The sequence below is a fragment of the Augochlora pura genome, chromosome 3 (genome assembly GCF_028453695.1).
Source record: "Augochlora pura isolate Apur16 chromosome 3, APUR_v2.2.1, whole genome shotgun sequence".
In the NCBI taxonomy this organism is placed as follows: domain Eukaryota; kingdom Metazoa; phylum Arthropoda; class Insecta; order Hymenoptera; family Halictidae; genus Augochlora; species Augochlora pura.
Window position 1 is genome coordinate 7450951 of NC_135774.1, and position 14197 is coordinate 7465147.

At 31.5% G+C, this 14197-nt stretch overlaps 1 protein-coding gene across 1 annotated transcript in view; it reads left to right on the top strand.

Annotated features, from left to right (window-relative positions):
- The window catches only part of LOC144467624 (uncharacterized), a 260392-nt gene that overhangs the window by 99970 nt on the left and 146225 nt on the right, over nt 1–14197 (top strand). The window lies entirely within an intron of this gene.

Consider the following 14197-nt stretch of genomic DNA (forward strand, 5'->3'; position numbering starts at 1 on the left):
TGACGACTGTTCTTATAAAGTATACGGATAACTGGTTAAGTTAAGTAAATAAACAAATGTTGATAATAAAATTTAAAATAAAAATAATTATTTTATTACGACTGAATTTGATATTATCAAGGTCACGCATACATAGTTTAATTTGTTCGCTTTTAATGACTATAGCCAAGTGCAATATAAGTACAAACTCCGCTGTATGGAAATTCGCGCCAAAGACATCGTTTAACGACACATCTGCTACGGAGGCTAACATTAACATTGTCATCACAGTCTTTAATGATAGTGGTATGCGCTTGACGAGAGTCGAGGAAGTATCAAGTGCTAATATTGGCAAAACACTCTATCACTACTGTTAAACAATCGATGAAGAGTTTACATGCCAAGATGAGCATCGAAGGCAACGAAACACGCATAAACGTGGTTTATGTATAGAACAAAATACATAGATTCGATGATATCAGATTTATAGCTGTTGAGGAGCTACTGTACAATTATAAAACAAGTTAATAGAAGAAAATCAACAAATTGCATTTTAAATCTTTCTTAGACGGATATTTTCCAATTGGATCGATGGTAAATAAAAGAATTTTATTTCAGTAAAGACCAAAAGATTTTTAGTTGGAGATTTTTAATGAAATATCATGAAATTTGTTATTAGTTTCAAAGAAACGAAATGAGAAACTAAAATTTCAGTCCACGAAAATTTGTATAAAATCTAATCAGAATTCCGTGGTAGGTAGTATCATCTTCTTTTTAAGTTAAAATTATTGTTGTTTGCTACGTTTCACGTACATACAAAGGGAACTTTGTTACAAGCTGTACTTTGACGAGTTAGATTAGTGATGTGATTTTTAATAATAACCTATAATAACCGATTTTTAAAATCGAAATAAAATTCTGTTTCCTTTTTATACAAACATAAATTTTCTTCTTTTCAATGAAATCGCTAACTTGATACGAAACTAATTTCGAATCACCGTAATTGTGAAGACAATAGCGAAATCTATTAAAACGTATCCGCAAATAAAATATTGTTTTGGTTGAATTTAATCGCACGAATAATTATTTCTATTATACAAAATTAGAAAAATGGGCGGACATAACGATACATTTATTTTATAACATACCTGAATTAAGTTTTTTGAAAAGTTTGTTATAGGTTGAACATACATTTTAATATAATTCATATGGTAAAAATGAACTACACCAGGAAATTGTATCGAAGTATATTAAAATATAAATTTAATTTACAGCAAACTTTTATGAAAAATTCTTTTTAAATAATTCATATAATAAAAGACGGCCAAACGCGTACCTTAGCTAAATTGTCTTTTGTTTAGATCTTTCAATAGGCCATTGATTGAAAACCCACTCGGTCAAGTTTTAAATGCTTACCCCTACCGCAAGGGTAGTTATATGGTGAAGTCCGATTAACGGATTATGCGCCACTTCTTCTGTTCTACTCAACGAAAAATTTTGAAAAAAATCACGAACTTTCTACCAAATGTGAGACAAAACCCTGTATTTTTCAGAATTTTTAATTTCCTAAAAAATCTCGAATCATTAAAATGCCGATTTTAGAATACAGCAGTTAATGCATTACATTTCTACCCTAACAATGCCTTCTTATGGCTATTAATGTATAGTTTTTCAGATTTATCGTTAGAGGCCAACAGAGTGACAAAAAATAAGACAATATACTATGTAATATTAAACATTTCTTTATTTAGAGAAACTACTTGAAAAACATGAAAATTCCTGCAGATATAAAAGTCTTAAACATTCCAACCGAAATGATTGGGTAGTAATTATTACTTTTGCGCAAAATATGCACGAAAGCAGAGTAAAAACTGGTGTCAATATTTGAATATTTTACTTAATAAATCGACAAAGTATTATTATCCACAACTTTTTATTATACAATCTGGTCACTTCCCTTGTTTCTATCCATCTTATGCAGCAACAACTGGAATTCGCGTAAATTATAACCACATCCGGGCTATTAAAGGCAAATCATATTGATTTTGCTCCTTGAAGTGGAGAATCGCTCGTAACAGTGGCTCCGTATGCTGCGAACGCTGTACTTGATACCGGTTTCGATTGAGAACAGGGTATTACGGATTTCAATTTTGCGCCGGTTACATATCAATCTGAAATCTCTGAACTTATTAGATTGTGCAATCTGCATTCGGTTATACGGTCCCGGCCATCTCCATTCAGGACAATTTTCTGTTTGGAATCGTAACAGTCTGTCATAGGCGGCCGTATCGATTAGGTGTTCAACGATTAAGCTTTTCGGTTGGGCTCCCACGCATCTGACGTTTGTCGGCTATAGCGGCTAATGAATTCTGTTTGCGCTAATGGAAAGTTTCGCCGGGAGCGTTTATTCGCGTTAATGGATTCCACAGAAATACGCTAGAGAAATTCTTTCACAACGGAAATTCGAACTCGCTCTCCAATGTGTTTTGTTAAATTCCACGCTGTATTCCGTTCTTCTCTCTTTGTGTATTATTTGTCTTGCGCGAGAACTTCTCTTGTGCCAGCTGTATTGTCAAACAATTAAGAAAATCTGCAAATTAATTTAAAGTAAAGTAATGTGTACCTCTTTTATTCATTAAGGAAAATGTTTGTAAGTCTTCACTGTGGTATCATTTATGATTGAAACAAATATTTGTGTTTATAGTGTGCTTGAGAAAGTAATAACGAGAAGAATGAAATTTATTTATAATCTAGAATATTGAAACTATATTCTCAAATTTTTGGGATTCAGTGGTATTGTTAATTTTTGAGACATAATTATTTGAGAACTGAATTGGGACCGAGTGTCTCAGTATGACATATATTATAGTCATTGCGCGACAAAAAGAGACCTTTGTGTTTACATTCCCCCTCTGTTTTAGAGGTTTAGCTGTTTTATTGCAACAACTATCATTTGCTATTGGCCGAAAAGATGCACAAAAAACTCACCTACAAGCATATAGAAAGCAACAAGAACATGCGCCTGAGATGTTCCAAGATGATGACGGTGAATACAGATCTTCATGTTGAGTGCTGGTTAATTTCAAGCCCTGCTCTAATCGAACGATACAATCTTTATTTCTTGTACGCATGTTTTCATCCATTTACTTTCCCGGCCTTTCATAACAGAAGAGTTTCAACACAGATTAATGTGAGCCACACTTTAAACACGCAAACACACACATACAAAACTTTATTTGAAGAAATTAACTGATATAGTGTGATATAAATTACATGAACAGGAAACATAAATTTGAGCGCATTGCACGCATGAAAATTCAAGATGCGAACAATACATCGACAAACACAGCCATTTTTAAAAGAAATTAATGACATTCGTATCTAGTAGATTATATGTGAGACTGATTTGTTATTATAGCGCAAAGGATTAAGTAAATGTAAAAAACATATCCCCCTATCTAATAAAGTATAAAAAAAAGACCATAAAAATCGACGAATGTGTGTATAAATATTGCGTTTCGTTTTTTCTCCTCGGGTCCAGATTATCCGCAGGATCTCGATTTATCCGATCCATTTGTCTCTCGATTAAGCCGGATAATGCAGATCCTGTTGTATAGGAAATAAAATAATACCGTCGAATTGTTTTAGCATCAAATACTGCGACACGACGAATATTTTACTCGAAACGTATAAATCTAAGTGGATGCGCGGCCGCTGCGAATTGTGGTATACGATGACTCCAATAAATATTCCAATACTTTTTAAAATGAGAAATACTTTTTTTCATCGAATTGGATCAAGCGACCAGTGTTTTTTTGGGAAAATGGTGGAATTCGTGGATGGCGTGTGTCTAAGGTTGCTTTTTATAATTGTATTATATCAATATATTTTGAAAATTTATAAAATGCACTTTGCAGTTTTGTAACTATATTATAAAAGCGTATACAGAGTTCGCGCTTAAAATTAATTCTTTTGTCGATCACATTCAACCGTTTTAGCAAATAAAATTAAAATTTCCACAGCTTGTATTCATGGCAAATTGAATTTCCACTTTTACAAATTAAATAAACTCTCTCCACGTCAAATTTGTCCTCCTCGTGTTAAATTTTCAAATTTAATATGAATTTAAACTCATATATACAGATTAACACAAATTTCATTTCAACTAATTAATTAATCCTTTTTTTTTCATTTAATATGAATTTTATTACAAATAAATACGAATAAGTTATGAATAGTACTTTGGAAAGGGTTAATTCTGTCTTCAAAGGTGAGTATGAAACGTGGATTAATCATATATAAATCAAACTTTATTTCTTTTTTTTTATCTAAATAATAGTTCTAAAAAATTACTGATCAAAATTTACCGTCGTATTCTTGAAAAACAAATAAGATAAAAATTAAAGAAAAATAAATTATTTCTCTCAATACTTTCCATGATTTATTAAATATTTCTTGTGTCGCCACAATTTTATATTTCATCTATATAATTTTACTATAAACGCATGAAATTCGCAATGTAGTTGGAACAATATTATGTAACGTCAAACTGTGTATGATTGCATATGCAATTTCGAATTGTGGTCCTTGCTTGACAATACAGTATAACCACGATTACCTGAATTTTCGATATCCGAATGCGTTACTATCTAAACATATTGTACACTTCTTTACAAAGGTATTAGGACACTTAAAGAAAATCAAACAAATTCTACAACCCGATAGGCAGTTAATAGAATTTCTTAAGTTTATTTCGAACTCATTTACATTCAATTATAATAAATACACATATAAATATTATGCAATATAATAAAAATAACGCGTACTTTCTAACTTTATGCGTTTTATTAATTTTGTCTTATTATTTCTGTTTGTATTTGATTCTATGCATCTCGTAGCATGTTTCACATATTAACAAAACATATGAAATAAATTTAGCATACATTTTCAATGAACATAATACAATAAATGGGTGAACTTATTTTCAAAATTTGATGTAAAAAATTGCAGGTAGTTGATTTCCAACTTTCGCTTCTATACCCTTCCTTAAAATAAGTAAAAGTTAATTACCTTTTGGAATTGGGTCAAATAATCTAGATTAAGTTACTTAACAATGGCTAAGCAATTATATTCAAAAATTGCAATTGGTTGATATAACAAAAAATAAAATAAAATGAATACTTTTTAAACAAACTGTATTTAACAGATTTTATATGTTAAATTTTATTTTTAATTATTATTTTAAACTGGCAAAGTATGATCGTTAAATCTCGGAACATCCTGTATATTTCGCTTCTACTGAACACTTTTACTATCGGACTCGTACCTTTTTCATACCATTTGTACAAAAGGAAGAGGACTGTGTCCGGAGCCAATTGCACACGTATTGTTCCACTTGTTCGTTAATTTTGAATTGTTCTCTTCCTAATGCCTTTTTTAAGGGACCAAACAAATGATAATCGCAGGCTGATAAATCTCGACCGTGGAATTTCCAAGCGTTGTCCAGTGCAGTTGTTTAAATGTTTCTTTTGTTTCTAATTCCTTAACGAATTTTAGCAAGCCCGAGTCGTTATATAATAACCTGTTAAGAGTAAATGATATTCTATAACCTAGGCCAACAAAATTCTGTTCTCTTCCCATTAACATTTAAACATTTGCGTAAATATAGACACAAAGTAGTTATAAATTTTCTTCTTTTTGTAAGAAATTATTACAATCGAAAATGTTTTAATCATTGTAATTTCGAGGAGAATTCAAAGACATAGGATATTTGCGGTATGGGGTCTAGCTTCTTCATGCTTCTTCAAAGCAATTTTCATTATATTTTAAACATATTTTCTGATCTTCGGTATTTCTATTTTATATCTCTATTATATATTCTATTATATAATTTTTATTATATTTTTTTATATTGCGATTTGTGCATATGAAATTGAGCTTACTAGCAAATACAATACTTGTTATTTTAACCATTTCGAAATATAAACGAGTCTGATATTATTACAATTATTTTGAGAAATAGTATAGCAATTTTTAGTGGCTCCTCAGTATCACCATTCGAGGCCAAAGGGTTAATCTGTCTGTTACTTGCAGTGGCTCCAGTTAATATTTTGGCAATTTTGAAAACACAATAATTTTTTTAGAGCTGGATTAAATGACTTTCTTCAAACATTCCCGATGACTAGAGAAGCAAATATTTCTGATAAAAGTTGCGTCTTATTATAAATGAAGATCACGTAGTTTTTTAAATTCTTAACATATATAAAGTGTCTTAAATTATGATACTTCTGAAAAGTGAGGAGTTCCTTAGGTTATTGAAAGTAACTTTTTGCTTAGCACAACTGCAAACTACAGTTTCGTTTACGAGTTAATAACAAAAGACAGTGACCAATGAGAGACGAGCGTGAGCGGCGCTAGACGACTGAGTCAAAAACCCAGTTCCGTTCATTGTTGATCTTGCCTCTCATTGGTCAGTGTTTTTCGTCAGTAGCTCGTAAACAAAGCCGCGGATTGCATTTTTGGTAAGGAAAAAGTTACTTCAAATGATCTGAGGAACCCGTCATTTCCCCAAGATAACATAATTTCGGAACACCGTATTTCTGAGTTCGCAATATTCTAGCTAATATCGAAAAGAAAGACCATAAAAAAACAGAACTTGAAAAACAGGGACAACTCTACCGCGTATCTTGATGGCAACGTGTTCTAATCAAGTTTCAATGCACTGACTCCAACCGCATCTCGAACTTTGTGTACAAAATATTCATCCGGAAACTCTTGCGCTCAACAGGATTGAATAGGACTCAGGATTACAACAAAGTTGTTCGTGCTGTTTGTAACGACGTATTTCGTCCAATTATGGGAAATTGATTAATTCCCAGACGTGTTGTACATAAATCAATGGAACCGCACGCTGTGAGCTGCTGATTTCACTCTGTTAACAGGAAGGTCGGGCAAGAATCAAATTTCAAAGCCATTTACAGCAGATTGTAACGGTAGCGTGATCGAATTATTGTCTAGCAACAAAATCGAGGTGGCAGAAAGCAAAATCATGTTAGCGCACCGTAATTAAAGGGCACACGTCTTTGCGGATATTAAAATATTGATCGATGTTTCTCTCTACGGTTATACGACTCACCTATCCTGTTTATGAAATGAGGAAATGCACGGTTTACTTGGCAGTGTTTCATACAGTCCGTTACGTTTTAATTTCATTAAATAATTACACACTGTTGGTTTCAATTACGTTCCCCGATACGCGGTATTGTTCCCAATGAATTATAACTGTCCACCTGACGGTTTGCCTGAAAGCACCGACGACGTTCTGTGACATTTCATTATATTTCAACATAGAATTACGGCGATTTTCTTAGTTAAACTAAAAATTGTAGTCAAACATTGAGCCAGTATTACTTCACAATTAAACATGCAAACGGCTGCTAAATCGGCAATCACGTAATTTGTTTAATAGCGTTTTGTTGTTTATTTTCGCATAGAAATCAATAATCTGTCTGCGAGGAATAAATAAATTGATTAATCTGTAGTTAATAATACCATGTAAGTATTTTCCAGTGACTTGCAACAGTTATAATTAATTATATTATCTATAGTTTAATACTTAATAAATTTATGTAATAAATAATAACAAATGATAATACTAGAAACTAATATTCTAAAACTTAGCAAATAGTTATAATAAATAATTATTCTAATTAACATATCAAGTGATTAATTAAGCAAAATAAACCTTACTGGGTGAAATTATATAAAAAAAACCATAGATATAGAAGCATACGAAGATGTTTATGAATCGCATAGTAAAAGAAAATTGAATGAAATATGGGTTAAATGTCGTGAAACGATTTACTTATTTGTCATAATTGTGATGTTTGGAAATAGGAAAAAAAGTATAATCTTGCATAATGTATTTTTCATTTTTCCATCTATCAAAACATATTACTTTTTTATTCGTGAGCTATTAGAATTTAGTTCAATAAATATCTTATTTTTTCAATATTGAATTTACGTTACTATCGACCGTATGCTGTGTTACAGCCGACTCGGTATCGTTATGTTATTAATAATAAAATTTCCAATAATTTATTAATAATTCAGATGTTCTGTGACGCATAATAAAACAACTGTTACTGAATAATCGCAGATAAGTAGAAAATAGCTTAATAATTGTCGCAAATACGATAGTATATGTGTCATCGTGTCCTAAAATCAAAGTGTTAGAAGCATCCCCAATCACCCCCATAGAAAATGTCGTGCAGTAAGTTGAATTGAAAAATTTTGCTCAATATTTAAAAACGATCATTTCACCGCTTTGATAGATCTATCGTTAATAATTATAACTAAACCAAAGTTCTGTTGTATTTACTGCAAAATTGGTACGTGAAATGAAAAACGACAAAAACGTCAGTAGAACTTAAGAATCTTGTTACATATTTTTAACCCTTTGCACTCGAAGCCATTTTAACTGTAATACTAAAATAACTTTTCTGACATATAGCATTTCTATTTTATATGAAATTGAATCTTGTAACTCATGCAACATCAGTTACACTTTTAATAACTTTTGAAATCTAATTTTTCATAATATAAAAATTATCTTGGAACATGCTGTAACAATTTCATTGGTCACAGTGTCACCACTCGATTGCAAAGGTTTTATATATCAAAACTATTAGAAGAAGCGTACGTTTATTTATCTCTTTTTCTATACAATTGACGCAAGCAATTTTAATTTACATAAGAATTCGCAATTTAATCGAATTGCAATAAGTTGCGACAAGGCACAGCGAATAAAAGATTCGCTGTTTACAAAATATCGTTTCTCTTCGCATTAATAATTCCGTCTGAGTCTACAAAACAAATCATTCAAGATCTTCGAGAAATAAATTTAAGAATCCGCAATGCACGAAATCTTAAGGGAAGAATACAAAGCACGAAACACCATATATCCATTTGGATACGTCCGAAGGAGTCGAACAGCATCTGAAAAAATTGGCGACTCGTAAGCTTGGATGCTCTTTCCACATATCTCCTTGGAAAAAGAAGCAGAAAGGTTGTACGAGCATCCCCTCGTTCGGGAAAAACAAACTCATAAATCTAGATCCTCGGATTGTGTGAAGTCACAGGACGCGTTACTCTTCGCATGGAAACGCGAGGACAAAAGATCTCCTAACGCAAAGTAACGCAAAGTACACTGACGATTCCGTCATATTTAAAATTTGCTTCGACGATAACACCGTGGTTGTTACACAAGCGCGACGTTTTAGTAATATCTTAGAGAAAAATGATTGCGTTAATGATAATCTGATATGATTTGGCCCTTTGTTGTTTTCCAATAATAAAATTGCATTTTGTATTATGTTACAAATTGCACTTCTCTAAATCTAAAAAAAAGTATCCTAAACAGTTGAAAATGATTAATTTTTCTCATTAATTTTCATCGAATCTTTTATCATATAATATTTATTCGGCATAATGCGGCGAAGAGACAATAATCAAGAATTACATCGCTATTATTGATAATAACTGTAACTAAATGTAATGGAGTTATATAGGTGTTTCATAATTGTACACCTATTGCATTACAAGTTACATTGTAAATTAATTGAATAGCGATATGAATTACGAATTATAATGTAACTGAAATTCAATTTAATCGAATTACTTTGTGATTTAAGTGAATGACAATTTTAATTACGTATCACAATAATTTCCAATTAAAATGTCAAGATACTATTCTATATGTCAGTGTGTCGACATACGGTTTGCGATAAATTACTCAAGATAAGAAAAGATCGATATTGAGTTCATTTATGGTAACACCGATCAGTGTATAAAGAAAGCAATTCGAATCTACAAATTCGCTTTTGTCGTAAGTGAATGTCGTATCGATCTTTCTTGCGTTGAGTAATTCATTGGAAACGGTGTATCGACACACCGACAAATAGTACAGAAATCAGGGTTGCAGACCCTTGGGGGTCATCTGCATTGCGATAGTAAACGTGTGCTCGTTCATTCAGATTCATGGGTTCCCGACTGTCGTATCTTGGCCAAAGCCTGCGATCCTGCTGGACGTAAACCTTCCGTAAAACTTTAGTTTCTCGGAGAGGTTATCTCAAGGTTACCTCAAGGTCATTTCTACACTATATAGTGATATGACATCCTATATAATGTTGCACTATATATAGTGAAACCCAGATCAGAAATACAATCCAGGAGGGATAATACTATATGAAAAATAAAATCAAAAATAAAGAATAAAATTGTCGCCGTTAAACCCTTGCCGTACTTTGATGAGTTAGACTCGTGATGGAGATTTTTAGCAATGAGCTGTTAGGTATGCATATTTATCCGTTCCTTTAAGTAGGAATCAAATTTTATTCTCTTGTTAGCAATATATAAACATTCGAGTAGATGTAAGCGCACAGTAAATATAAAATTCTTTTTTTCTTTTACGAAATTAGTGCGATCGAAAGAATTCTAATTATAATAATTGTAAAGAACATGGTACGGCAAGGGATTAAGGCATTGTTGTCGCGAAAATTGACTTTAAATATTCAGCGTTGCTAACGATTTTTGCATTAATTTTATATATCATATTACAGTCATTATTATTATAGTTAATTATTACATATTATAGTCATCAGTTTGGTTATGTACCGTTGTCCTGGTAATGTTAGTGGCACCCACTATCTCGCACACACTATATCGCGGATTTTCATCAAGCATACTCTCGATCGAGGTCATAGCATGGCGCGGAAAAGATTTATGGGACACCCTAATATTTTAACCCTTTGCGCTCGAAGCTATTTTGACCGTAAATCTGAGATAAAATTTCTGACTCATAGGATTTTCATTCTATGTAACAAAGTGCACTTTTATGCATACGAAATTGATTCTTGCAACTGATAACAATAGTTTTATTATTTAACCATTTTTTAAATCTAAACTTTGTTTGTATAAAAATTATTTTGAGACATGATAGAACAATTTAAAGTGGTGCCTCAGAGACTTCACTAGAGCGCAAAGGGTTAACAGTCTTACTTAACCATGCAATACTTACCATACACATGAACTCCTGAAACAAATATACCCACGTGGGGTGCTTATAAAGCTTTAGTAAGAAATTAAATTTATTCGTAATGATATATGAATATCTCTATCGAGGGTGTCATGTAACTGGATGGACACTGATTTTACATCAAGAAATAAATCGAAAATATAGAATAAATTTGTGTCATTTAAGGGTCTGTTTTAGGTAAGGAGTGGATTAAAAAAAAAAATAATACTCTTGAATAGGAATCACATTGTGACGTTTGATCGTTATTATACCAATTTTCCTACTCGTCATACTGAAAGTCACTTGAACTTGACGCATCTTCTAATTCTGTTTCCTCAAAAACAAAGCCTTAAATAAAGAAACGTTATTCTTTTTCTCCGACGTTCGAAAATTTTTAAAACATCAAACAATAGTTGAAACGTTTTCTTCATAGTAGAAACGAACAATTTTCTCAAACAATTCATTACGAAATTTGACGTAAAAAGATTTTATTACGAAATTTGTTATAAATAAATAATGGGAACCTAAAACGATTACTTTTTTAAATAATCTCTTACTTGGTTCAACTTTTTGCATCGTTTATCACGAAACCATTATTTCGTAGTTTTTCAGTTTGTTCTGTAATGAACAAATTAATGGTATATTTTGTCCTCGTAGATATTATTTAACAATCCATTATAAAGTTTAATTATCACTTATATATCCACTGAGTCGTTCGAATAGTTCTTTCATCCGTTTATATTATAATTTTATATTATAATTATCCTTTTATATTATAATTTTTTAATGTGCACAGTGAAAAAAATTTTCGCCACTTTTATTCCATAATATTCCGAACGCCCCAATGTTTTCGGTGATCATCAATCAAATGGCAACACTAGCGATAGGAATAAGCAATAAACGTTCATTGATTTATTCATATAGGATCAGATATATAATTCAGCGAACATAAAATACAATAGAATTGATAATTCCAAAATTTCATTAATGTTAATATTAAAATTTAATTGATAATCGCATATAAATGTTATTTTGCGCAACCAACAATGTTAACCCATTGTCATACCATTTTATTCACAGTCGCAATGCTCAGAACTTTTTCGATTCCAATAATTTCTTGAAAGGCAAAGTCAAATGCAAAAAATATATTTCTACGTTCATTTCAGTGCTTAGATTTTGATGAGAAGAGAACAGAATCTTATTCTAACTTAAAACACGAAGTAGCGTTCAGCTTTAACAGGCTATTAGTAGAAATTTCCATAACGAATCGGACTCGTCAAAGTACGGCAAGGTGTCAAACGTGACCAAGTAAGTTTCGTTAATATCATCGTCGTGTTTTAAAATATTATAACGGAGCCAAAGATAACTCTGTCAATCTGTTGAAGAACTTTTTAGAAGTTCGTGCACTGATTCATCGTTATTACGATTATTTCAAAAGTTTTATCCTAACCATCTGTGGTTCAGTATAGCTTGAAAGTTACATACCTACATCGGTGTGCATAGTGGCCGGGACTCGACGTAACTTTTATATTATTACTGATATTTAAACGAAAACTTAACGAAGCAATACTTCTGTATTATTAATTCGTATTTAATATTACGATGTTTTGTTATGTTTTTTTTTGTAATATAAAGGAGATCACCTATAATGCTGAAAATAATTATAAACTCAAAGTAGCTTTTACATTATTACTGATACTTATGAAAATACTACAAAAAGATATAAATTATAGGATACAATATATATTATACAAAAAAGAGTACAGTTCTATATTTTTATTTTCCATTATTTCTAATATAGAAATATAAAAATATAATGTTCTGCTAAGTTTTCGTTGAACTATTACTAAAAACATAAAAGTTATTTCGATTATATAATTATCCATTCTACCGTATTTGTCATGTTCCTAGCGTGATTTCATTTTTAATCACAACATTGCAGAAATATTGCAGAGATTTTACATTACGACTTTAAACTTTTACTACACACTTGTATAACAAACATTATAGAAGGTTGGTCAGCGACGTACTTGAAGTAGGAAAAACCAATAGAACTTGAAAAACAATAGCGTGCAATTATGTCATCCTGTTCGACGCGTAAGCCTTTTTTAATGTCACGTGACATAACCTTAACATCTGTCAACACATAATAATTCAGTAATTTTTTGCACCGCTATTCACAAAATAGCGGCATATTTTGACATTATCTGTAGAAATGATACGGTCTATATAAAACCAAAGTAACTTGTTATAAATCATATATTTTCCAGTGATGGTTATAATTATACTGTCTTTCTTTACAATGATCTCTGTTTGATAAAAATTAGAATTTAAATTATTTAGAATTAACCTCTTAGGCACGACGCGCTATTATAGTCACTTTCGCGGATATTTCGTGCTTTACTCAATTGTATTATTAATTATCAATGTAAATGATTAAAGTGAAAGTGTATAAGTAAAATACAATAAATATAATATAATATAATATAATATAATATAATACAAATAAATATATATACAGGGTGGGGCAAATAAAGTGTTACAGTGCAATATCTCCATTATCATTAATGACATGCGAAAATGCTTCAGAAACAAATTGTTTGGTTCAGAGGGGGACGTATTTTGGTGGAAATGTTTTTTTTTCAAGGTCATATTTTTTGAGATTTCAAGGTCATCGATGTTTTTTTAAATGGAACTATATATTTCTTTTTCGATGACATTATTGCCGATTTTAAGACGAATCCAGCGACCTATAATTCAAGGTCATTCTATTCGCGCAAAGTATGAAAATCGTTAAAAAACCGAAGAGTATAACCGAAGTCATGAATGAGATTTTTGGTGAAAAATGGATAGGACGAGGCGGTCTTGTAGCTTGGCCACCTCGTTCGCCAGATTTGACACCATTAGATTACTTCTTATGGGGTTTTGTGAAAGATAGTGTAATGTCGGGACCACCTACCACACCTGACAACATGAAGGAGAGAGAAGATCTTTTCAACAGCGACTCAATAAGTGTTTAGAAGTGGAGGGACATCATTTCGAGCATGTTCTGTAAACAAAACCATGCCAAGGTTAGTGGATCCTGTGAAAGTGATTATTGCGGTACTCTTCGGTTTTTCAACGATTTTCATACTTTGCGCGAAT